General features: G+C 43.2%; 1 long non-coding RNA gene across 1 annotated transcript; it reads left to right on the top strand.

Annotated features, from left to right (window-relative positions):
* Window positions 1–2,693: 2,693 nt before the first annotated feature.
* Window positions 2,694–23,755, top strand: LOC309538923. Its single transcript, XR_014222506.1, has 2 exons — window positions 2,694–2,852; window positions 23,496–23,755. It is a non-coding gene; the product is annotated as an uncharacterized lncRNA (long non-coding RNA).
* Window positions 23,756–24,664: the final 909 nt, after the last annotated feature.

Here is a 24,664-nt window from a genome sequence, read left to right as displayed (position 1 = left end):
GGCTTCCTCACAAATGACAAACATTTTGCTTTAGTGCAGTGACTTTAACCATGCTCTCATAAGCTGTGGTGCTTATGTGGCAACCAGATACAGCATTCACAAAACTCTGTATTTATCTGGTATGCTGGCTGAGACCCTACCTGCCCGCAGACTGTCTCATCAGAATGATATATGCTCTAGTTATCTCCTGCTTGGACTACTGCAATGTGCTCTATGTGGGCCTACTTTTGCAGGTGACTCTGAAACTACAACTAATCCAAAATGTGGCAGCTAGACTGGTGACTGGGAGTGGCCGCCGAGACAATATAACACCAGTCCTAAAGGATCTTCACTGGCTCCCAGTATGTTTCCGAGCACAATTCAAAGTGTTGGTGCTGACCTTTAAAGCCCTAAACGGCCTCAGCCCAGTATACCTGAAGGAGCGTCTCCACCCCCACTGTTCAGCCCGGACACTGAGGTCCACTTCCAAGGGTCTTCTGGCGGTTCCCTCACTACGAGAAGTAAATTTATAGAGAACCAGGGAGAGGACCTTCTCCCTGTGGAACACCCTCCCATCAGATGTCAGGGAGAGAAAGAATTATGCAACTTTTAGAAAACATCTGAAGGCAGCCCTGTTTAGGGAAGTTTTTAATGTTTTTAATGTCTGACATTTTATTGTATATATATATATATATATATATATATATATATATGCTTTCGTAGATTTTCACGGGTACAGGAATGCAGGTTTTGGTGTCTTCGGGTGTCTTCCCGTGTAAGAGTCGGGGTGTCTGTGCGACGTTTCGACGAGGTCTCACTCGTCATCTTCAGGCTGGTGCTTTCGGCTTCTTGTTACTGGAACTAACAAGAAGCCGAAAGCACCAGCCTGAAGATGACGAGTGAGACCTCGTCGAAACGTCGCACAGACACCCCGACTCTTACACGGGAAGACACCCGAAGACACCAAAACCTATATATATATATATATATATATATATATATATATATATATATATATTGATGGAAGCCGCCCAGAGTGACTGGGGAAACCCAACCAGATGGGTGGGGTATAAACAATATAAAATTTATTACTACTCCTACTGTTACTACAAAGTTTTGTCTTCATACATACCTGCTGTTTCAGGGGCAAATATGTCCAAGCACTAGAACTCAATCTCTACAGAGTTCCTTCTGTGCAGATCAGAAGTCATGCAATAGCCCCAGCCTAGGAGAGTTTAACTACAGGCGATGGATGCCATTGGAGGAGGAGGTTGTGTGAACCAGTCCTTAGGCGGCTCCTGCTGTAAAATGACTGGGGAAAGGGACGAGTTTTTAATCTCCCAAAATGTTCAGGATTTTGGCTGAAGGGTGTATGTTTTTATTTTTTTAAGAATCATTGTAGGGTTTTCTGAGAGGGGTAGAGAGGTCTGATGTGTTTAAAGTTTGAAAGGCTTTGAAAGTGCAGTAACTGGACTCAATCTTATGGGTTGGGGAGAGGCTGGGGGGAAAGACACATCTTTACAAGACATCTGAAGCAGCTGATGGATAGTATTTCACAAATGGCAGAAGAAAGAGCATTCCACAGAGCAAAGCAATCAGGGAAGATGGCCATGTCATGCCTTGATCTATTGTATATTGTATGCAGGGACGCGGACTTATAAAAAATATTGGGGGGGCCGGGAAAGCTCGTGAAATGTAAATAAGCTCATGAATATGCAAATAAGCTCATGAATATGCAAATGAAGTGGCGCCGCCCCCTCGTGAGCGAATAGGGGAGAGCGTGCTGCTGCCTATTAATCAGCTCCGGAACAGCTGATATGCGGGAAACCTGGGGCTAGAGGCAGAAGCCCCCGCCCCCGGGGATTCCCCTGTTCTCGCGGGGGACGGCCGGGGCTCTCCAGCTAGGGCGCGCGGCTGGCTGGCTGGCTGGGGAGGGAGCAGGTGGGGAGGAGGCGGGGGACGGCAGCAAGGGCGCCCGAGATTATTGGGGGGGCTGAGCCCCCCCAAAAATTTTTTTGAGGGGGCTCAAGCCCCCTCAAGCCCCATGGAGTCGGCGCCTATGATGGTATGGTTTCATGGGAAAAATTTCCCAGGTGATCTAAGTAATCGTATAGCTTTACATATGTGCAGAACACTTTTCATTATTCCCACTTTATGTTGCCTTGGTATGTTCTAGTTAACAGCCAGTTTTAGTTAACAGGGTGATTGGCAGGTCAAGTTTATCTTTATGGACACTGGCTCCATTGTGGAGCCTTGATTCATCTGATGCACTCAGATCACGGGCCAAAATGCTGATCTAGCAAGAACTCTGTGGGAATAGCTATTGCAGGGGAAAACCCCCCAAAAGTGCAAGCTAAGGGTTAATTTATTTTTAGAGTTTTCAAGCAGTTAATGTGTAATAGCAAGGATCATTCACAATGCAGAGCTATTTGGCAACTTTGGCTGCATCCAGAGAGTCCTGGCTTCAAACAACAGACCCCCATGTGTCTCTATTTTCCAGGGACAATCCAGGATTCATGGAAGCCATCCCAGTTTTTTATTTAATCCTGGAATGTCCCTCTTTTCCTTAAGATATCCCTAGTTTCATCAGTTGGCGGGTATGGAGTTATCTAACCGCCAAGCCATCTGAAGGCAGCCCTGTACAGTAGAACCTCTACTTGCAACCGCCTCCACTCGTGGACGTTCCAAGTTGCGACCATGGCAAACCCAGAAGTAACCAGCGGGTTTGCCACCATTCGCGCCTGCGCAGAAGCGGTGATCGCTGTTCGCGCATGCGCAGGAGCAGGCAATTGCCGCCCGCACCTGTGCACAATGGCACCTCTCCCAGCGACCCATTTTGCCATAAGGACGGGCCTCTGGAATGGATTGTGGTCGTGAGTAGAAGTTCCACTGTATAGGGAAGGTTTTTAATGTTTAATGTTTTATTATGTTTTTATATATGTTGGAAGCTGACCAGAATGGCTGGTGCAAAGCAGTCACATGGATGGGGTATAAACAGTAAAATTATTATCGTTACAGTGGTACCCCGGGTTAAGTACTTAATTCGTTCCAGAGGTCCGTTCTTAACCTGAAACTGTTCTTAACCTGAAGCACCACTTTAGCTAATGGGGCCTCCTGCTGCCGCCGCGCTGCCGGAGCACGATTTCTGTTCTTATCCTGAAGCAAAGTTCTTAACCCGAGGTAATATTTCTGGGTACCACTGTATTATTATTATTATGGAATAGGTCGCCCCTATTTTCATCAGAGAAATGGTGATGGGTATGAAACAAGTCTCACCAGTGGAGCGAGTGTTGTTTAGCTGCCAGGTGGAACCAAAGAAGTGTTCCTCAGTCTGAGTTTCTGATATAAAAGGGTGAGCATATTTAGTATTTTTTGTGGTAGTGGTTTCATTTTGTTAGTCTGGTCTCACATGCTTTGCTGTCTGGCTTCTTAGTCATAGGTTCTTCTTCTGCAAACAGCTATTTGCAGCAGTCTCTCTGCTTCAGTTTTGTTCAGGCTATCGGTTTATGTCTCACTAAAAAATTCCAAGCCTTTTCCTTTCTGAATTTGGTCTATTTTATTCAAGCACTTCTTCTAAGCAGCCTCAGCAAAGCAACTGCTCCCCCAAGCGGGCAGCTTCCAGAAGGTTCCACCTGACCCACTTGATGGGTTGCGCACATTGACCCTCAATGGGGCATATGAATGAAAACGGGGGCTAGTTGATAAACATGTTAATGCTCTCACCAGCTTATTCAACTTCTTTCCATTCAAAGTGATACATCGAGCGAGCAATTTGCATTCAATTAATCTGCTAATGAAGAAGTGGGAATTGCTATGGAGTGAAACTCCGCTTAATTACCTAATAAACAAGTAGGAAAACATTTCAAGTGGACTAAATGCTTCAGTTTGGTGACAGAAAGTGCTAAAGGCAAAAAGGAAATTACTTGCTTTTGTCTTCAGTGGAGAAATTGCCAGTTTTGAGCTTATATCCTTCTCCTTCTCTTTACAGCCATGCTCTTTTCCAGAAGGAGTTTAAGAAATCAGTAACCACTGGGCTGTACTCATGCCTAATTTAAAAATGTAGCATCTACTGCCTGTATAAATCGACTGAAACAACACTCTTTCCCCACCTCTGTATAATTATTTAAGGAGCTGATGTATGTGTTCTTGCTAGGGATGGAATTTTCTGAAAATGTTGGTGTCAAGCTTATCGACACAGATGTTTTTTTCTAATTTTCAACTTTCTCCTTGAGCTCTGTGAGAAGGGCTTGTATTTTTGTGTTGGTTTTTCTTTTTTACAGGTTCTGCTAATAGCACCCCCCCCCTTCATATGGTATATATGTCATTGGTGCCAACACACATTCAGGTTATGACTCCTCCCCAGCACTAGACATTAGGCAACTTTTGCATCAGGAAGGATGGAAGAACTAAGTGAAAGTATTTATTAATTCTATAGGGCACAACCATTCTTTCCAACTACCCTTAGTCAATAGCTATAATTGGGGGCGTGCAGAACAGAGAAATCTTGATGAAACCCGAAACACTTCCCCCTTTAAATTTCTCCTTGAATAATCAGGGGGCAGCCCTACCATTGGCAGCTGTCTATTTTATTTTATTTTTGCAAAAAATTTATTAGTTTTTACAATATCAACGACAAACAAAAACATAAAACAAACAAAACATAAATCCTTATTGAAAATAACAGTTATTTACTGTGTAAAACGACTTCCTCGTTTCCCCTTAGTTGAATTTCATTGCATATCCTTATAACGGTTTTCCAAATCCCAATTTTAATACCCTTTAAATTAACATCTTTAAATCTTCTCCTTCTTGTATTAAACATATTATTTTGTCAGTTAACATAAGTACAATTCTAAGCCCATTGAGTATCTGGACGCTATTTCCAGTTATTTTAGCTTAACAAATTTAGCTAAATAATCATTAAATTTCTTCCATTCTTCATGGTGTTCTTCTTCCTTCTGGTCGTGGGCTCTTCCGGTTAGATCGGCTAGCTCCATAAAATCCATCATCTTCATCTGCCATTCTTCTACTGTTGGTAATTCTTGAGTTTTCCACTTTTTAGCTAACAGAATACGAGCCGCAGTTGTGGCATACAAAAATAGATTAACATCTTTCTTGGGCAATTCCGAACCTGTTATTCCAAGAAGAAAGGCCTCTGGTTTCTTTGTAAATGTATATTTCAACATTTTTTTCAATTCATTATAAATCTTTTCCCATAAGTCTTTCACCTTGGGGCAGGTCCACCACATATGAAAGAATGTTCCTTCCTTTTCTTTGCATTTACAACATGTATTATTACAGTTATGATACATCTTTGCTAATTTTACAGGAGTCAAATACCATCTATACATCATCTTCATAATATTTTCCTTTAACAAAGTACATGCAGTGAACTTCACCCCTTTCTTCCACAATCTTTCCCAGTCCTCAAACGTTATATTATGTCCTAAATCTCTTGCCCAATCTATCATCACCGATTTAACTTGTTCATCTTTTGTATGCCACTCCAGCAAAAGCTTGTACATTTTAGATAAGTTTTTACCTTCAGTATCTAACAACTCCATCTCCAACTTGGATTTTTCCAAGGCAAAACCATTTTTCTTATCAAGTTTATACAATTCGTTAATCTGGTGCTAATGTAACCAAGTTAGCTTATCTTTAATTTGCTCAAATGGTCTTAATTTATAACCTTCCTTTTCCTACCATTGGCAGCTGTCTAAGGAGAAAGATCCTGAGTGAGCACACATGTCTGAGTCTCTCCTCCACTACCTAAAGTGCTGCTCCTTCTTCTTGTGAAGGAATTTGTTCCTTCTCCCAGTGTTAAAGTAAGATTTAACTGTCTGTCCAGTCAGCTTTTGGATATTGTGTGTTTGTGTGTGGATGCTGGTGATGCTGTGGTCCAGTGGCGTAGCGTGGGTTGTCAGCACCCGGGGCAAGGGTTGCTGCCTGGTCTGGTCTGGTGTGGTTCTCTCCCGTGCTCAGCGCTGCGCTGGGCGGCCGCTGCACTGTCCCTCCCCCAGATAGTCCCTCGCTCTCTCTCCGCACCACACACCTGGCACCCCCCCCAGTGGACGGCGACCCGGCGGCTCGGATCGGATTCGCACAGCCAGCACTGCAGTGAGAGATAGTGAGTGAGCCAGGTAGGGGCAGAGAGCTGAGAGTGCGAGCGCGCCCCCCCAGATGTTGTGCCTGGTGTGGCTGCCCCCCCTGCACCCCCACGCTACGCCACTGCTGTGGTCTAAACCACTGAGCCTCGTGGGCTTGCCGATCAAAAGGTTGGAGGTTTGAATCCCCGTGATGGGGTGAGCTCCAGTTGATCTGTCCCAGCTCCTGCCAACCTAGCAGTCAAAAGCACGCCAGTGCAAGTAGATAAATAGGTACCACTGTGGCAAGAAGGTAAACGGCATTTCCGTGCACTCTGGTACTCGTCATGGTATCCTGTTGCACAAGAAGTGGTTTAGTCATGCTGGCCACGTGACCCAGAAAGCTGTCTGTGGACAAATGCCAGCTCCCTCAGCCTGAAAGCGAGATAAGCACCGCAACCCCATAGTCACCTTTGACTGGACTTAACCATTCAGGGGTCCTTTACTTTGACCTACCTATTCAGCTAGAATTGGGGACATGCAGAACAGAGAAATCTTGATGAAACCCGAAACGCTTCCCCCTCTAAATTTCTCCTTGAATAATCAGGGCAGCCCTACCATTAGGGAGATTGAGGCAGCTGTCTTAAGAGAAAGATGCTGAGTGGCTGAAAGTGAGTGTGCATGTCTAGGCCTCTCCTCCACCACCTAAAGTGCTGCTCTTTCTTGTTGTGAAGGACTCTCTTCTAATGCCAGTGTTAAAGTAAGATTCAACTGCTGACCCACCATAGCCTGCCTACTTCACTGGGTGCTTGGAACCCAGTACCTAGATATTTCCTTTGCCATCACAATACAGTGGTACCTCAGGTTAAGTACCTAATTTGTTCTGGAGGTCCGTACTTAACCTGAAACTGTTCTTAACCTGAAGACCACTTTAGCTAATGTGGCCTCCTGCTGATGCCGCGCCGTTGGAGCCCTATTTCTGTTCTCATCCTGAAGCAAAGTTCTTAACCTGAAGCACTATTTCTGGGTTAGCGGAGTCTGTAACCTGAAGCATCTGTAACCTGAAGCGTCTGTAACCCAAGGTACCACTGTATTTCCAACAGGACAATCCCGAATCCTTGTGTCTTCTATTTTGCTAGAGAAAGTTCACATGTTGTCAATTTGTTTTAGCAACGGCTAGATGAAACCAACCCATGTAACTGTTTTTCCTACCCAAACCAGATTGACATTGTGGTTCTCTCGCATCGTTTTGCTTTGCTTTCCTCCGCGTGGAAACTTTGCATCTGCACACGACCGTCCCTGAAATAAGCTGAGGAAGCACATTCCCTTATTAACGACACATAGCACTTTAAGAGAGTTGAAAGTTATAGCCTGTGTATTTATTTGCATGTGTTAGAAACATTCCTTTGGGGACAGGTATTAAGAAGTAGAACAGCTGTGGTTAAACACACACCCTCCACTCCATCTGTAAAGGGGAAAAACTTATTTCGAGATCTGGGCAAGTTAACCTTGCCAGGTAAGACACGATTCTGCAGCAGAACTTCTGATGCTTCTCTAACTCGTTAAAAAAGAAGACAGTTTTTGCCAGACAGAAGCCCTCCCCAGGTATCCAGGTGAGTGTGTGAGGGCTCAAACTGCATAGGGGACAGGGGGCATTTGTGCCTCCCTCACCACAAGGCCCTGTTCATGCTGCCTGTCAGGTGGAGAGTATCCTCTACTCCTCCGTTAGCCTCAGATACAAGAAGAACAAACAGTTCGTATTTTATGGCTTTTTATTCAGTCATCTGGTTGCAAGATAAAAGATCCATGTCTCCACGCATAGGAGACATTGGCTGCTCTGAGCACTTCCTCTTCTGCCCCCAACAACATCCTGAAAATCTGCAGGAAGTCCCAGGAGCCATACTCCTTTGCATCCTTTGTTCTTGAATGCGTAGGGACCTACGAGCCCTTGGTTAAGGAGGATCTTCCAGACTCTCCAAGGAGGTCTCTGCTGGCTGTTCTCCAACTCCCCCCCTCCTCCACTATCTCGTAGCTAGGCATTTTTTCATGCAGATGTGAAACAGCCTCCTCCTTCTGAAACTGCTGGAGACAGGGAGAATGAAACTTCCCACTCCCCCTCTTCTCCTGAGAGGAGCTAAGCAGACTGAAGGGGCCCTTCCATCTCTCCTGCCCAGACCAGTCCCTGACACTGCCTCACTTCCCTCTCTCCCAATCCTGACATGTTCAGCACAAAGGTCTGAAGGAAGAGGCTACTCCCTTTCAGTTGAACACAGTTATAATCCTCACCAGTGCTAGATTTCTTGAAAAAAGGTGCCAGAACCCACCTTGTTCTCTTATAATGGCAATGGCACCCACCTGAGAGGTGCCAGAACTGAGTTCCGCCAAGTTCTGGCTGAAAAAAGAGCCGTGATCATCACAATGATTTGGTAAACTGCACAAGATGACCTGTCACTTATCTGTCCAGTCCATGAGGACATGTGAGAATATATGTAAGTGGAAATTAGGAGTAAACTTTCGCAAGGAAAATATACTTACATGAGTTGGGTAGAACGCAAGCCTTAACTTTTTCCTTGGAAGGCAGTACTGAACAGCTGCATTCATTTCCAATCCAGCAAGCTATAGGAAATGTATATTGCCAAAGCTTGTTAAAAAGCTAATTCTCTAGGAACTCTGAAAGTAGAACTCCTGCGGCTGGAAACTCCTTGCAACACAGTGCACGGCCCAAAATGTATTAATCCTGGCCTTCGTGTTTTGATAAATAGACCAAGGAGCAGCCATTGATTAATTCTCTCCTGCCTCTCCTCCTGAACTAACAGGGATGGAATTGAAATTCAGGAGGCTCATGCTCATGCAGATGCCTTCCAGGGTGCTGTCAAATATGGAGATTGCACACACTTGGTTTCAGCAGGTAACCAGCATAAACACGATTTTTAAAACTAACACATAATAGCCCAGTGAAACCACACATTCAAAAGCCAGCACACCCAAAAATGGAATCTTCCTCACTGTATGGTGCTTCCCACCCTACACAATAAGGCCTCCAGGTGCAGCTAAGGCCTTAATCTGTTTGTTTATTTTGTATAGGGGCCCGTATTTGTCCCCACTCCAAAATGGAGGCGCCCTAAACAACCAATAAAACAGGAATAACAGCTTTGTTCAGGTGCTTGGTACCCATGGAAACCAAATGTACAAAAGAAGAATGTATGGACTAGCCCTACACCACAGATGCCAATGCGTATGCCAGGCACACAAACCTGGTGGTATGTGATTGTCATCAATCTGACAGAGGACCACACAAATAAAAATGTACTAGTGTAGGGTACCCTCCATAGAAATCAGAACACTGGTCCATCAAGGTTCACATCTCCATGAAGAGAAGAGCCCTATGTGACTACATAAACATGGCTTCCTTCAGTCTGACACTGAAACAATAGTCAATAAAATACAATAAGCAGCAGAAAGGCCCACGCAAAAATGAAACTAAAGGAGAAGGCCAGGATTATTCAGAAAACCTGTGCAGCACTTTAAATGAAAGGCTTGCAGGGAAAGGAACCATAGCAGTGAAAGGGCACTGGCGGAGTAATAGACAGTCTGATCAAATGAGAGTAGGGAGTTTTACATACTGGGTGCCAAGACCCTTTCATGTGCTCTAAGTAAAGATGGATGAATAATTCTGTTTCCTGTCCATTTCTCTTTCACATGCAATCACCCCCCAAAAAAATCCATGCCATCAGTTTCTGCACCAATCTGCATTTTTTAAAAAAAAATTCTCCAAAATGCCATTTTTAATTATACATTTCTAAGCATACGTATTTTCTCTCAAAGTGTGCAATCCTAAGTGTGCATTTCTGAATGCATTTTCTCTCTCAAAATAATGTTTTTGCAATATGTTTTGAGCCAACAATTGCAGTAGAGCACTGGGGAAATGCAAAAGTTGGTTATTAGGGGACTTTCTGCGCTAACCATCTATAGTGGTACAGTTGCTTTTGTTTTGTTTCCCATTATTCAGCTAGTATTCCAGAATGAAATAAAAAAACCCCTCCTTTTTCTTCTACTGCAAAAAATCCAACTTTTGTGAAAGCTCTTGAATGGATCCTCAATATTTTAATTTGTGTGGCATGTATACAACCATAATCCCGGTTTCTGTTTGTAGAGAATCCAGCATTTTTAAGAGTGAATTTGTGGCTGATTGGGACACGGGTGGCACTGTGGGTTAAACCACAGAGCCTAAGACTTGCCAGTCAGAAGGTCAGCAGTGAGCTCCCGTTGCTCGGTCCCTGCTCCTGCCAACCTAGCAGTTCGAAAGCACGTCAAAGTGCAAGTAGATAAATAGGTACTGCTCCGGCGGGAAGGTAAATGGCGTTTCCGTGCGCTGCTCTGGTTCGCCAGAAGCAGCTTAGTCATGCTGGCCACATGACCCGGAAGCTGTACTCTGTGGTTTAACCCACAGTGCCACCTGCGTCCCCTGATCCCATGCATGGTTGCTGACAAATACTGCTTTACTCAATGGGACTTAGCATATTTCCAAAGTAGGACAATTCACTGAATGAGCCCCATTTAATTCCATGGCACTTGTATCTACTCCATAGCATCTAGGATTCTGCTGGAAGGCTCCTAATATGAATATCTCTAAGATACATTGAGGTGGGGGTGGGGAATCCAAGTCAATTTAGTTTCAAAGCATGAAACTTCTCTATTACTAATCTTCTTTATGCATCTGATTACAAAGCAGGAATATTTAGATTACTTTATAGTTCATCTGCATCCTCTTTTCACCACAAATAAAAAGCGTTTCCAACAGAGAAATTGCATTTGGTCATGATTTATTCCCTTTATAAATGGAGCGTATACATTAGTTTGGAAGTTACTGTATTTGCGAGGAGCTTGGTAAGATAGATTGCAAGTAATACTGGCACGGGGGGAAATTACTATGAGAATCACATCATGAACTCATGAAATAAACCCTCACATATTTTATTCAGTAACCAGTTGTTCTGATACCATTTGTAAAGAATGGCATGCAGTCAACCAAATTAAAAATAGTGGGGAAGGGGGTAATGTAGATTTTTGTGAAACTGCTTCCCCTTCATAGATAGGCAGTCCGATAGCAAGGGCAGAATGACATTGAGGGGGAGACGATATTCCTGAAAACCTTGAAGACAAATAATAATCGTTTCAATTCATTCAGCATAGAAGTTTAAATGGCAGGTGCCAAATGAGAATTTATGTATGAAGAAGAAAGCTAATTGTGTCTTTAATACATAGATAGCATAGGAATCCCAGTAAAATATTGGAATGGGGATGGGTAGACCTGCCTTGGGAAATTTTACTGATCTCATTGAAACTCTTTTGGCTTCCCTCAAAATTTCTCAGGCGTTTTGCTTGAAAGTGAAGCTCCACATTGTCATAAAATTTTGTTCTAGGCTGATATGTGACCAACACACAATCTGGCCATTCCCTAGGAAATCCTCTCATAATTCCAACTGGCTTTCCTCAGACCTCCTATTTATGTAAAGAACAACCCAACATCAAATTTCACTTTAGACACAATTGCAAGTAGCAAGTCTTTCCACATTTAAGAAGCGAGGGGTGGAAATTCTAAGTACCTTCAAACAGCTTCACTTCTTGGGATTACCTTGGAAGAAGCTACTAGAGCGAAGCCACTTTAGCACTGTAAAGGGACAAAACGTAGCCTATAGTGACTAGATTTCCTCAAATTTGATTTGATAATATGCTTTAACAAGAAGCAGGTCTGAAACCTGAAATCAGGAGGAAAGTGTTCCATTGTCCTTTAAACTTGCAAGAGAAACCAGCAATTAGCACAACGTCAATTTCTGGTCTGGAAACAACTCTTGGAATTTCAGGGCAATAGGAGACAGTTCAGGAATCAGCCCCCTTCAGAGGTTAATTGAGTAACTATGTAATTCACCCCCCCCCTTCCCTTCCCAGAGCACCATTCAAAAGCACTCCAGTTTCATTCCTCTTCATCTGTTATACTGCTAAGAGTTTGCCTTCTGTATTCCAACTCCCTTCCTCTCTCTGTTTAAAACTTCATGCTATAGACACTGAGAAATGGGAGAGAAGCCACAATTGCCAGATTTGCTCATCCCCAAGTACCATAAATACTGCTGACTGTGAAAATGAGCATTGTGTTGCCGTGAACATTTTTAAATGACTTGCACTAAGGGCCTGTCAGGGAACTGACATCGGAGCTAGAGGCGGAGGGAAGGCTCTCAAATGATGCTGGAGAAGGGCCCAGCAGGGAGAGAGGCAGCTCCGCAGATGGGGAAGCAAATCAGCGCAACACCAGGGATATAGAGGGGCTGATGGGGGAATCGGCGAGAGGGCTCCAGGACTCTTCACCGGACACCAGCGGGAAGAGCACGGGTCCCCCGCTACCCACGCCCACCCTGCGCAGAAGACTTACACGCAGAGAGAGTAGGAGGAGACTGGGTGTCAAACAACTTTTATGTTGGAAAAGATTTAAGAAACACCCACTGACGGATTCTGCTAGCGACTGAGGCAGCCACGAAGTGAAGGGCTGCCCAGACTGACAGGTTTAGCAAGGCAACAAAGCCTGGAGAGGCGGCAACTTACGCACGAGCAACCCATACACATTACAGGGCCATTTGACGCATATCACTGTAGCAAGCCCAGGAATGTGATTAAGGGCAAAGTCAGCAGGGAACTGTTTTCAGCCCACACTGACGTTATGTTGGAGGGATACCTTATGCTCCTTCTGGAAAAGTTTTTCCACCATTGGTCCTTACCCTGCACTCAATCCTCACCTGTGGCTGCTAGAAGCTTTCAGCATGTGGTAGCGGCCACACCCAGGGAATGGCTTTGACTGGCCAGCTAAACCAAGTGAGGGTAGCCAGTGAGTCTCAAGCCCTGTGTGTGAATACAGACTCTGGTGGATTGAGCGGATGAGACCAGTAATGGGCCCAACGGTCAAGAAGCTGGTCTCTGCACCTGCTGTAGAGCAGTAGTTCTCAACCTGTGGGTTCCCAGTTGTTGTTGGACTATAACTCCCATCATCCCTGAGCTCTGGCCTTGCTAGCTAGGGGTGATGGGAGCTGTAGTTCAACAACATCTGGTGATCCACAGGTTGAGAAAGGCTGCTACAGAGGGAAGTGAGGGACAGGTGGGGCTCCTCCATCTGGGAAGTTAGCCCTTCTAGGAGAAGGAAAACTCTGATCCTAAACCTCCACTGCTTTGTGGGATATCCTGGGAGAGACAAAGGCTAAGGAGTAAGCGCTAAACAAATCTGGAGTGGACTCCCTACAACGGTTGGATGACTCCTTGTAGGCCTCCTTCTGGCAACTCCTGCAGCCAAGCTGGCGCCAGAGCCATGTTGTTTGTGTCAGGAAAGGAGGGTGGCTCCACAGCTCTCTGCTCAACCATTCAGATCACTACTGCTTATTACTTGCCACTCCAGTTGTGGCTGAAATAGAGCTCTTGTGATTGCTTGAACCCACCAGTGTTAGTACAGAGGTTGCAACTGTGGAGTTCATTCAGCACTCGCCTCCAATTCTAATTTCACAGCCACACTGATGATACTTACTGCTATTATGCCACCTACGGCAGGAGTGATATTAAAGCCCAAATTGGTTCAAGACCCAAGCTACATGAACAAAATAGTGATAAAGTATTCTTTTCTTAAAAATTAAAATAAATCAAGCAAGCCACAGTAATCAGGGATATGTTCACAGGCTTTGTTGACGTCCATGAAATTTTCCATTTTCAGATACTGCTGAAAAATGCATATGAAATATGTTATATCTATCACATTGTCAACACCAAACTGCAGTACTGAACATCTTATCACTTGCTATCAAGACATAACAGAAGGACAGAAACATGTTTGATTTTTTTTTTTAATTCAAGAAAAGTCACGGTTCCTTAAATGATGTCAGACTGAAAGATTAGGAATATAACATGAATGCATTAGTGAAACTGAAAATAATTTTGGGAAGAACAAGGAAGTGTGGTTTTCTTGTCTTGTCCTATCTTATCTTGGCAATAATATTTTGAGAAACGTTGGACTCCATATATTTTATAATACAGGAGTCAGAAATTCAATATGGACATTAATTTGTATAAGGTGTTTTCACTGTCAGAGTGGATTCTATCCAACTATTTTGTTCTCAAGAATAGATCCATTTATTTCAATAGACAGACAGTCTTGCTTATGTCTACTTATTTCAACGGGCCTTCTTTGAATATGACATATCAGATACAACCCAATAGGTATCTGACTATTAGTAGTAGTAGCATGAGTTATAGTTGTAGGATTATGCATGGAGATTAAGTAGCTACGTGGTACCTAACTTGGCATTATCCAGATGTTCTCAACTACAGCTTCCATCATGCCTGACCATTGACCATGTTGAAGCCCCCTACCAAAAGAAAACCTAATTATTTACCCAGAGTCTAGGGACAGGTTGATTTATCTGGCTAACTGTACAGAGGTAGTCAGATTTTGTACAATTTGTCATGTTCAGTGCATTTTTTCTCCATTCTGTAAATTTTCATGAAAGGGAAATGTCATGAGGTGTGCATATTTGTGTGTTCTGTTCAGCACAACTCTTTAGAAAGGTGCACTCAATTTTCATATTTAGGTAAAAAAAGCCAGCAGATACTTAGCACGTCACATCTTAGATTGATATTCAATATTAGTCATATTCAGCGTAGACCTGCTGGAATTCTATGCTATGGCTAACATTGGATAGGCACCTAAGACATCACTTCCTTTTTGCTAAGTAATTTGCATATTTCATTTCATGGACACCTTATAAATTACCACCAGGAGAATCTTCCCTCATTTTGAGAAGTGACAGAGGACAGAGGGCCTTCTCAGTAGTGGCGCCTGCCCTGTGGAACACCCTCCCTTCAGATGTGAAGGAAATAAGCAGCTATCTTATCTTTAAAATATATCTGAAGGCATCCCTGTTTAGGGGAGTTTTTAATATTTAATGCTGTATTATTTTTAACACTCGATTGGAAGCTGCCCAGATTGGCTGGGGAAACTCATGGGCGAGGTATAAATAAATTATTATTATTATTATTATTATTATTATTATTATTATTATTATTATTATTGCAAAATGCCGCTTCCTTGCCTGTGATTGCATTGCAGTTTTGCATTCAACTATGATGCTAAAGTTAGGGAAACAAAGTCTTCCCATAAACACCTGATATAGGCGCATTTAATAATACTGCACTGTGAGAAACCCTCAGCATATTTTTGTTTTGGGAATATGAAAAGCTGTACATATGGCCAAAACGGAGTTGTTTACAAAGTTTGCATGTGAATTAGAATGCGGAGACAACATAGCCATCTGTCCGGAAAGTCGTCTTTCATTTGTTTACCTCAAAGTTGATAGGCTTAGAGAACACAAGAGGGAGGAGCTACCGCAGAAGGCAATTGCCTCTTCACTGTAGCAATTAGGAGAGGACTTTTTGTAAAGAATTCTCATCATAAAGCTTTACACAAATGGCTTTTCAGCCAACCACAGAAAAGACAGCATCTTTGGCAGGTTGCACTATCGCCACCTTACTGGCACTTTGGTCAGACGACTTTGGAATAATATCAACAAATGTTTGGATGGATCTTTGCCGTAAAGTAATCACACTGAAGCTCCCTACCAAAAAAACCCGAGAGGATGTGCAGCCGAGGGAAAACTCATACAAGAAAGGGAAAGTATTTTTGTGGCACAGTACACCAATCGAGTGACAGCAGTGGACAATTTTCCAGCTTATTTAGAGAAGAAGGGCTGTTCCATATACATGCAAATTCATGTACATGCAAGTACATCAACTCAAATCAAATCTTTATTACAGTCAAAGACCAGTATAAGGGGGGAGAGGCACAATTTGAAAAATGATTTGAAAAACTAAAAAGAGTTAAAAGTCTATAAAGAACCTAAAGGAAGCTAGGAAAGTCTAAAAGAAGGGTTAGGAACATTAGACGGGAGTGGCAGATCATAAGAGGTTAGGATATATAAGACTATAGCTATCAATCTACAGAGCACTCTGATATGGGTGCTCATTATTAATCTAGTTTGTGCAAGTACATCATTTCTTTACAGCCCAAATGGCTATACTCTAAAACACACGAGCAAGGTAGAATTCACATTTCCCCCCAAATCTTGAGCAAACTATAGCAATTAACTGCCCCATTGGACCTCAGGTGGTGGGTAGAATCACTGTGTTTCCACTTTTCTTTGCCTCAAGTTTTCCCTTTCTACTAACAACTTGAGATCAAAATTTGGCTTTGCTCTTTCGTGAACATCTGTCTACTAACAAAATTCAATGGGTAAGGTGTTGCACAGAGGATTTGCATATAACAAAGGCCACCAAAGGTCACTTCCCAAAAGGACATGCTGCCCTACATTGCAGGATACCTATCAGCAAGAGCTTGTTGTTGTTGTTTAGTCATTTAGTCATGTCCAACTCTTCGTGACCCCATGGACCAGTGCACGCCATGTACTCCTGTCTTCCACTGCCTTCCGCAGTTTAGTCAAACTCATGCTGGTAGCTTCGAGAACACTGTCCAACCATCTTGTCCTCCGTTGTCCCCTTCCCCTTGTGCCCTCAATCTTTCCCAACATCAGGGTCTTTTTCAGGGAGTCTTCTCTTCTCATGAGGTGGCCAAAGTATTGGAGCCTCAGTTTCACAATCTTCTTCATGGATCACTGCCTTGCCGTGGCGAAGGGGCTTGAAGAACTCAGAGAAGCTAGGAGCTATGCCGTGCAGGGCCACCCAAGATGGACAGGTCATAGTGGAGAGTTTTGACCAAACGTGATCCACCTGGAACAGGAACCGGCAAGCCACTCCAGTATCACTTCCAAGAAAACTCCATGGATAAATACAACAGGCATATCAGCAAGAGCTAGTTCATCCCAAGTAATACCCTGCTGTAATTAGACTTGAAAGAAAGGCCACTATTGCAACCAGCAAAAGGCTTTTTCCAAGCCTAATTGGAACAAGAAAAGGGTCATTTGGAGGGGTCATAAGCAGGGTCTGGGTAAAGGTTAAGGCTTCATTACCCCTGAAATTACCTTTTCCCCACTGCAGTTAAATTGGGAGGAACTGAATCTGTTAATTTGGGTTTCCTACTTGCCCAGTTTTAAGTGCAGCTTGCGCCATTTCTTCATCAGTCTTTGAGCTTTTTTTTAATAAAAAAAGAAAAAGTCCACTTGAAATTTTGTGCACAATTTTTCTGTGCGTTTCTCCTAATATGCATTTTCTTTTTCATGTTGCTGCATGGTCTCTGAAGCGAGACCTCTGAAGCATTGTGCGTTACCAACTTTATAGTGTAAAATATTAGACAGCCACAACTAAGAAGAAAGGAACCAGACAAAGACTGCACACCTCATCAAATCCTTCACTTGCGATTGAAATGCTTCTTTCACTATTGACTCCTTAGAGCCTAATCCTAAGGCATGCTATGTCAACAGAGGAGGTAATCGGATGGGGAACATGAGGCGCTGCATCAGCTCAAAGTTACAGAACATGATGATCAAGCCATATTACAACAATGCGCCAGCACAGAAGCTTAGGACTGAAGTGTCAGTTGCATTCTGTAAAATGTCAATGAAGTTAAATGCACCATACTGATTACTGCAATGAACAGCCTTCCTTCCCGCATTCTCTGTTCCTGGGCACCTGAACTCAGAGATACGCTATCATGTAATTGCTTCATACAATATGAATACAGAGAGTGAACTTTAATTAGTAGTTTAAATATATGCCAAACTGGATCATTTTGAATCCCAATTAAAATTAACAGCAGCAATTAATTCAGACTTATTAGTCACCAGCTCAAATTCCAGCTGCTGACATTTTCAAGGGAAAACTGAGCAGTGTTTGCTGAAGAGATGGCGCAAAACATCATCATCAGGGGACATTATGTTAGTTATTTGTCAGAAACATGTTAAGGCCTTTCCATCTGGCTCACTGTCACTGATACAAGGGATCTACAAATCATACAGGTTGTCAAACCAGCAATAGAATAATGGGGGGGGGGGGATTTTCTGGTTGGCTTCAGATAAACAGTGAACAGTGAACCTAACAGATCCCTGTGTCAATGAAATTAATATTCGCCATTAACAATCCAAAGAAACCAGAAACCATGAGTTTAATTTCTGCATTTGTCAAGGTGAATAATAAGAATTCCTGGGGCAAATAACAAGTATCAGAGAGGTCTATGTTTTGCTATATATGGTTGATACTGTTACAGATTTGGGGTCTGTTGGTGCATAGCAGAAATTAATAAATGGTTGTATTTAGATAATATGTGTGATATGAAGGGAATATACAAGGTGCAGAGGAATTTATGGGTTAGCACATGCAAAACGGCCTGGCTGGACTAGCCAAGTGCAAGGTTATTAATCAACAATACTGGGCCATTAAGTGCCATTGATAATGCAAAAGACCCTGCTCTGAGGAGATTTGGAAGGTTACCAGGGTAACTGGATGCAATGCCAAAGGAGGATTCTGTGCTTTTTGCAACAAGCTGGGAATAGCTGGGGCTGAAAGGTAGGGCTGTGTTTTGCAGAGTGTGTGGAGGAGGAGGAGGAGGAGGAGGAGGAGGAGGAGGAGGAGGAGGAAGCCCCGAACCATCTTAGCTGCTGGCTGAAGAGGCAGCAACCAAGAGACTGGAGAACATGGTTGGCTACTCTAGACTCAAGCTGGCTGAAGCCATGAGAGAAGCAGGGACAAACACTCTTAAGAGGACAATGCTGTAAAAGCTGTAACTTCCTCCACCCACACTCAGGTTGCATACATGTGAATAAACCATACAGTGGAACCTCGAGTTACATACGCTTCAGGTTACATATGCTTCAGGTTACAGACTCCGCTAACCCAGAAATAGTGCTTCAGGTTAAGAACTTTGCTTCAGGATGAGAACAGAAATCGTGTTCCGGCGGCGTGGCAGCAGCAGGAGGCCCCATTAGCTAAAGTGGTGCTTTAGGTTAAGAACAGTTTCAGATTAAGTACAGACCTCCGGAACGAATTAAGTACTTAAACCGAGGTACCACTGTATTTAAGGTAAAGGTAAAGGGACCCCTGACAGTTAGGTCCAGTTGTGGACGACTCTGGGGTTGTAGCGCTCATCTTGCTTTATTTGCTGAGGGAGCCGGCATACAGCTTCCAGGTCATGTGGCCAGTATGACTAAGCCGCTTCTGGCGAACCAGAACAGCATACGGAAACACTACCTTCCCACACTACCTTCCCACACTACCTTCCCACACCTATTTATCTACTTGCACTTTCACGTGCTTTCGAACTGCTAGGTCGGCAGGAGCAGGGACTGAGCAATGGGAGCTCACCCCGTCGTGGGGATTTGAACCGCCGACCTTCTGATTGGCAAGTCCTAGGCTCTGTGGTTTAACCCCCCATATATATTGAAGTCAAATTCCACTGTGTCTTGATTCTCAAAGGAAACACAACCCCAGGTGAGAACCTGGTACCCCCTGGAATCTTGTGCACCACTCGGCAGAGATTGGGGGCTGGCATGGTACCTTTGTAACAATATCAATGGATGAAATCATATTAATTATATGTTATTTCTTCAACAGCAGTAGTAAACAGAAGAAAGCCTCCTAATAAGAGGGCGGTATCAAAACGACTTAATATTTTGTTTAATTTTTCCTCTTCAAGGTGGAATTCATTTTTTTGCTCAGTCAACCAACATCTGCTCCATTTTTCAGACTTCATATATAAAAAAAATCCTGCCTGAAAAGAATAACCTGCTGTGTCACTTTCAAGACAAATTCAGAAGTGGATTCACAAGAATGTACCTGGTCAGGAAATATTTGTTTCGTTATGGATTTCCCCACCCCCATTTAAACTTTTGTCATTTATTTTCTGTTTTGAGATCCAAAATATTTCCTATGTATTTCACCGAAGTACTATAAAGGAGCTGTCAATCTTTGTATAAGACATCTAACCAAATAAAATGTGAAAACTGAAAACAAACAAACCGACAACATACATTCAAATTCAAAACACCAGTCAAATGAGATTCAAAACATCATTTAAAATCAAGGAACCTCTTTAATATTGCCGCCATGTGACAAGCTCACTTTGCTATGGTTTCAGGCACCCTAACAGGGTATAAATCAAAGCAGAATGAAGCATAGGAAGAGTCAGATGAAGGAAACCATTTTATTGCCCCAAGACTACTATTCCATATGGATTTCAGAAAAAGATTAGACAACTTCATGGACAAGTCTACCTTTATTGGCCACCTTGGAGGCTAATTGAGAGAAAGACAATTCATATTGACCACTACTAACATAAATGTGAGTAAAAAGAATGTGATTGTGTGTGTATATTCAGTAGACACAAAGGTGTAGGCTGAAAAATATTCTTCATCCATGGGCTGGCATGGTATATAATAATTGGGGAGATCTGGGTTCAAATTCCCACTCAGCCATGAAGCTCACAGGGTGTTCTTTGCTAACCTATATCACATGGTTGCTGTTGAGAGGATAAAAGGAAGAGAGAACCACACACATTGCTGTTAACTCTTGGTAAAAATGTGGGATATAGAGGATATAAAAATCATACATAGAATCAAAGTGCCATGCAGTACTTCATATTCAGATAGCAAATGTTGCCAAACGTGACTCTTCTATAAATGCAATCATCTCTATGATGAGATTGAACACTTTATTAAATGTATTCATATTGTTGTTGTTGTTGTTGTTGTTACATGACCTGACGGTGACAGCCCCAGCCCCCAGGGATGATAAGGAAGGAATAAAGACTCTGATCACGTTATATGGAATTAAAATTAGGCGGCAACTTTATTAAACTTCCGAATGTAGGAAGACCTTAGCTTAGGCCTTGGGCGTGTATCCCTCCCAGCCCCCCAGCCAGGGGGGAACTGGGGCTCATCAGGGTAATTTTGATATGGGGGTGCTCTGTGAGACGTAAGTGTAGCAGACAGCCCAGCACATATCCCCGCACACAGAATAGTTCACTGACAACCTTTCAGTGTATGGCCAGTGACACCCACTTTAACCCCTTTAAGAGGGGGTCCTGGAATCGTCACTGCAGGGGGGTAAGTCACCACTTCACCGCCCCCATATAGGGAAGAAAAGACTAAAGGATTCCACCCAAGGCCATAGCCACCAAAGTTGTGATGAATTGCTACGGGAAAGACAAAACCTGCCAATGCAGGGAAATTTATTCCTGGTTCTTCAACAGCAACCAGTCAAAGACCGTAGCAGCACCCACTAAACCGGAGGAGAAAGTTAACCTGCAAACAAGAAAACATTAAACTAAGGGAGGGTGAATCTTCAGAGCCAACTGCCTGGCTATTGTTGGCTCTACCTCCTATTTATACTGGGGCTGGCTCCACCTCCCAGCAAGAAACTTCATTACTGAGGCTGGGCGTGAACCTCCAAAAATTAACACTGAGAGGCAAGCCAGCCCTGGGAACTGTAGCACCATGCATGATCCCACAAAGGGCACCCACAATGTAAAGTGTGAGTTGTTGTTGTTGTTGTTGTTGTTGTTGTTGTTGTTGTTACTACTACTACTACTACTACTACTACACTTAAGTTTGACTTAGTCACATGCCATGCTTAATTAATCAGTGCTGAGTAGCCCATTGGCTACTCAATAGGACGCGGGTGGCGCTGTGGGTTAAACCACAGAGCCTAGGACTTGCCGATCAGAAGGTCCGCAGTTCGAATCCCCACAACAGGGTGAGCTCCCATTGCTCAGTCCCTGCTCTTGCCAACCTAGCAGTTCGAAAGCACGTCAAAGTGCAAGTAGATAAATAGGTACTGCTCTGGTGGGAAGGTAAATGGCATTTCCATACGCTGCTCTGGTTCGCCAGAAGTGGCTTAGTCATGCTGGCCACATGACCCGGAAGCTGTACGCCGGCTCCCTCGGCCAATAAAGTGAGATGAGTGCCACAGCCCCAGAGTCGGCCACGGCTGGACCTAATGGTCAGAGGTCCCTTTACCTTTACTAGCCTATTGAAGAATAGATATACAGGAGGCACATTCAAGTAGTGAGTGGTGCCTGGAAATAATACTGTTTAAAAACTAGTTCTATGCAAGAATACGGACAAAGCGTTAAGTTGCTACAGGCAATGATCACACATATAAAAAATAAAGAAGTGTTATAGGAATTGCTATACTAACCAGTGCAAAGCTAGGAGCTGATTTTTCCAGCTTGCCATCTGGAGTGGTGATTGCAAGTACAATAAATTTGCTTGGAATGACCAAGCAAGAACACATCCAAGCATTATCCACTGATAGACCAAAAGCAATCTCGTTCACTTTAAATTGTTTTTAGTATCTTCTGTTATCAGCAGCAGCTTTTCCTAAAAAGTTGGCTGGAGTTGAAACGGCCGATGAAATTGGCAAGGAAACTCAAACTACAAGACAATTAATTGCGTCGTTGAGATTTTTCTTTTAAAAAGCAACAGCAGATGGGTGATACCAAGATTTATTTCTATCCCAGACAAGAACTTAATAAACCACAAATACAATTGAGGCAAGGCAAGGGTTCCAAACAGGTCCTCCTTTTCGTTTGGTGAGATTCCAAGGAACGCAAGACGGCCGAGGCAAAATGGGCACACGCCCCTAAAAAGAGAAGTACAGATCTCAATCAGTGTGCCAGCAGCCATGGGCATGGTTTTTGAGTACAAGGCAAACCAAGCCCATCATTTCTGATATGAGTTATACTAGGAAACAGCTGGCAGCCATGTTGTCAGTTCCAAAAAGGGAGAGAGAAAAGGCAGCTTGTGCTGGCATTTAATGGCAAGGGAACAGGTTTTGTTGCTCCTAGCATGCCCAGAGATTAATGTAAATGTAATATGTTGCCAAAGCTGATAGCAAAATCTACCACGTCAAATGATTACTTCTAGTCTTGCAATAAAACAATGCTGTTAAATACATGTCGATCATTCAAATGGCCTTGGATATTAAATGCACAAGCCTTCCTCTGGTTGCTGCCAGATAACAACTATGCTCAACAAGCTGTGAAGAAAGGCTATGCTGTTTTTGGAAACTTCAGTTTGTTTTGGAGGAGAGGGAATTGATATAAAGGGGCAATACAGAGTTACGAAATTGTGAATGGCATTGAAAGAGTGTCGTTTCCCCTCCCTCTAAAGGTGAACACAGAAATGGAGCAGAAATTTGGTTTGGTTAGGATTTTATTGTGAATCCACCTAATTCGCACCACCTAAAGCAAAATGCAAAATGAAACACTGCCATCCTTTGAAATTTGCACTGCACTCTTCTGAATTTCGTGGTGTTGCTTCCTGACCAAATAATGTGTACCCAATAATGGTAAGGGGAGTATGCACACAAAAACCCATGATTCATTTATTTATATTCAGAAAGGTGTTTCAATATTGCTGCATCATAATGCATTTTATTTTATTTAATACATTAACCCAGAAAATCACGAGGCACGTGGGAAGAAAGGCTTTGTCTAGGGTGGTGCTTTCTGCAATGCATATAATCAAGAAGAAAGAAGTAGACTTTTCCTTCAAAACTTTTTCCAGGTCACCCAAGCAGCAACTTTACATCTGTGAAATACTTCAGCCATGCATATATGACACTGGATTTCTCACTTTGCTCCTGGCAGCTCAATGTGTGAAATAGTTCCTTTAAAGAGCATGGTATCGGAAATAAGCATGTTCTAAAATTCTCCTCAACTGAAATTCTCCCTAGATGTTGAAGTTCTGAATTAGCTGTCATTGTTTCCATTTGGGACCAACGCAGTAGGAATCCTTCCGACTGTGCTTCTTAATTTCTGAATTTTGTATATTGAATGCACAATTTTCATAGCTGCTGCTTCCTTCAATTCCCTTGTGTCTTCGCACTCCCTGCATTATTCGTGTTCAACACATGGAAGAAATGAGTGTTGGACTGAAATATTTTGCCCAAAGATCTTTGAAAAACCGAAGGTTGGTCTGGTGCAAAATTGCCTCCAGAAAATTAATGCCAAGGTGGTGGGGGGGACACACATGGATTTGTACAATATGCATCTCACCTTGAATATAGAAAGTGGCCAAAATTTTATTCCCTCCCCTCCTGCCCTTTTCCTGAAAAACAAAAAACTCCCTTGCTATCACTTGAACTGGTGGTATGCTTAGTGTGGCTGTTTTCCTGGAGCAGTGCTATGTCATGTCCCAGAGATTTGGGGTGGGGCGTTACTTGCTCTCATCTTCCCCATCCCCAGTGACAGAACTTTGATGCAAATATATACACAATCATATCATATCAAACCAGAGTAGGCAAAACAAAACACACATGCACACGAGCCCAATATTCCTTGTGCCAATGTGGTGAAGAGGTAAATCATTCCTGCTGGCTGCCTCCTAAGTAACCGCCTGCTTCTATGCTGTGAACCTAAGTGTACGTGGGCAATGTGATAAATCCAAAGAAGGCTAGCAAGAAGCAGGGAAAACTTTTAAATCCTTTTTTGAGCCTACTTTTGCTGGCTAGCATGCAAACCCTTGTTCTCCCCATGCCCCACCTCCCTCCCAAGTTGGATGCAAAGCCCCACAAAGCACTCTGATTAAAAACTTTGCAAATGAAGGTACTCTTTATATGATTGCATG

Source organism: Podarcis vaucheri, assembly GCF_965113315.1.
Source record: "Podarcis vaucheri genome assembly, chromosome: 8".
In the NCBI taxonomy this organism is placed as follows: domain Eukaryota; kingdom Metazoa; phylum Chordata; class Lepidosauria; order Squamata; family Lacertidae; genus Podarcis; species Podarcis vaucheri.
Note: the sequence above shows the minus strand (reverse complement) of the source record. Positions and strands in the feature narration are given on the sequence as shown.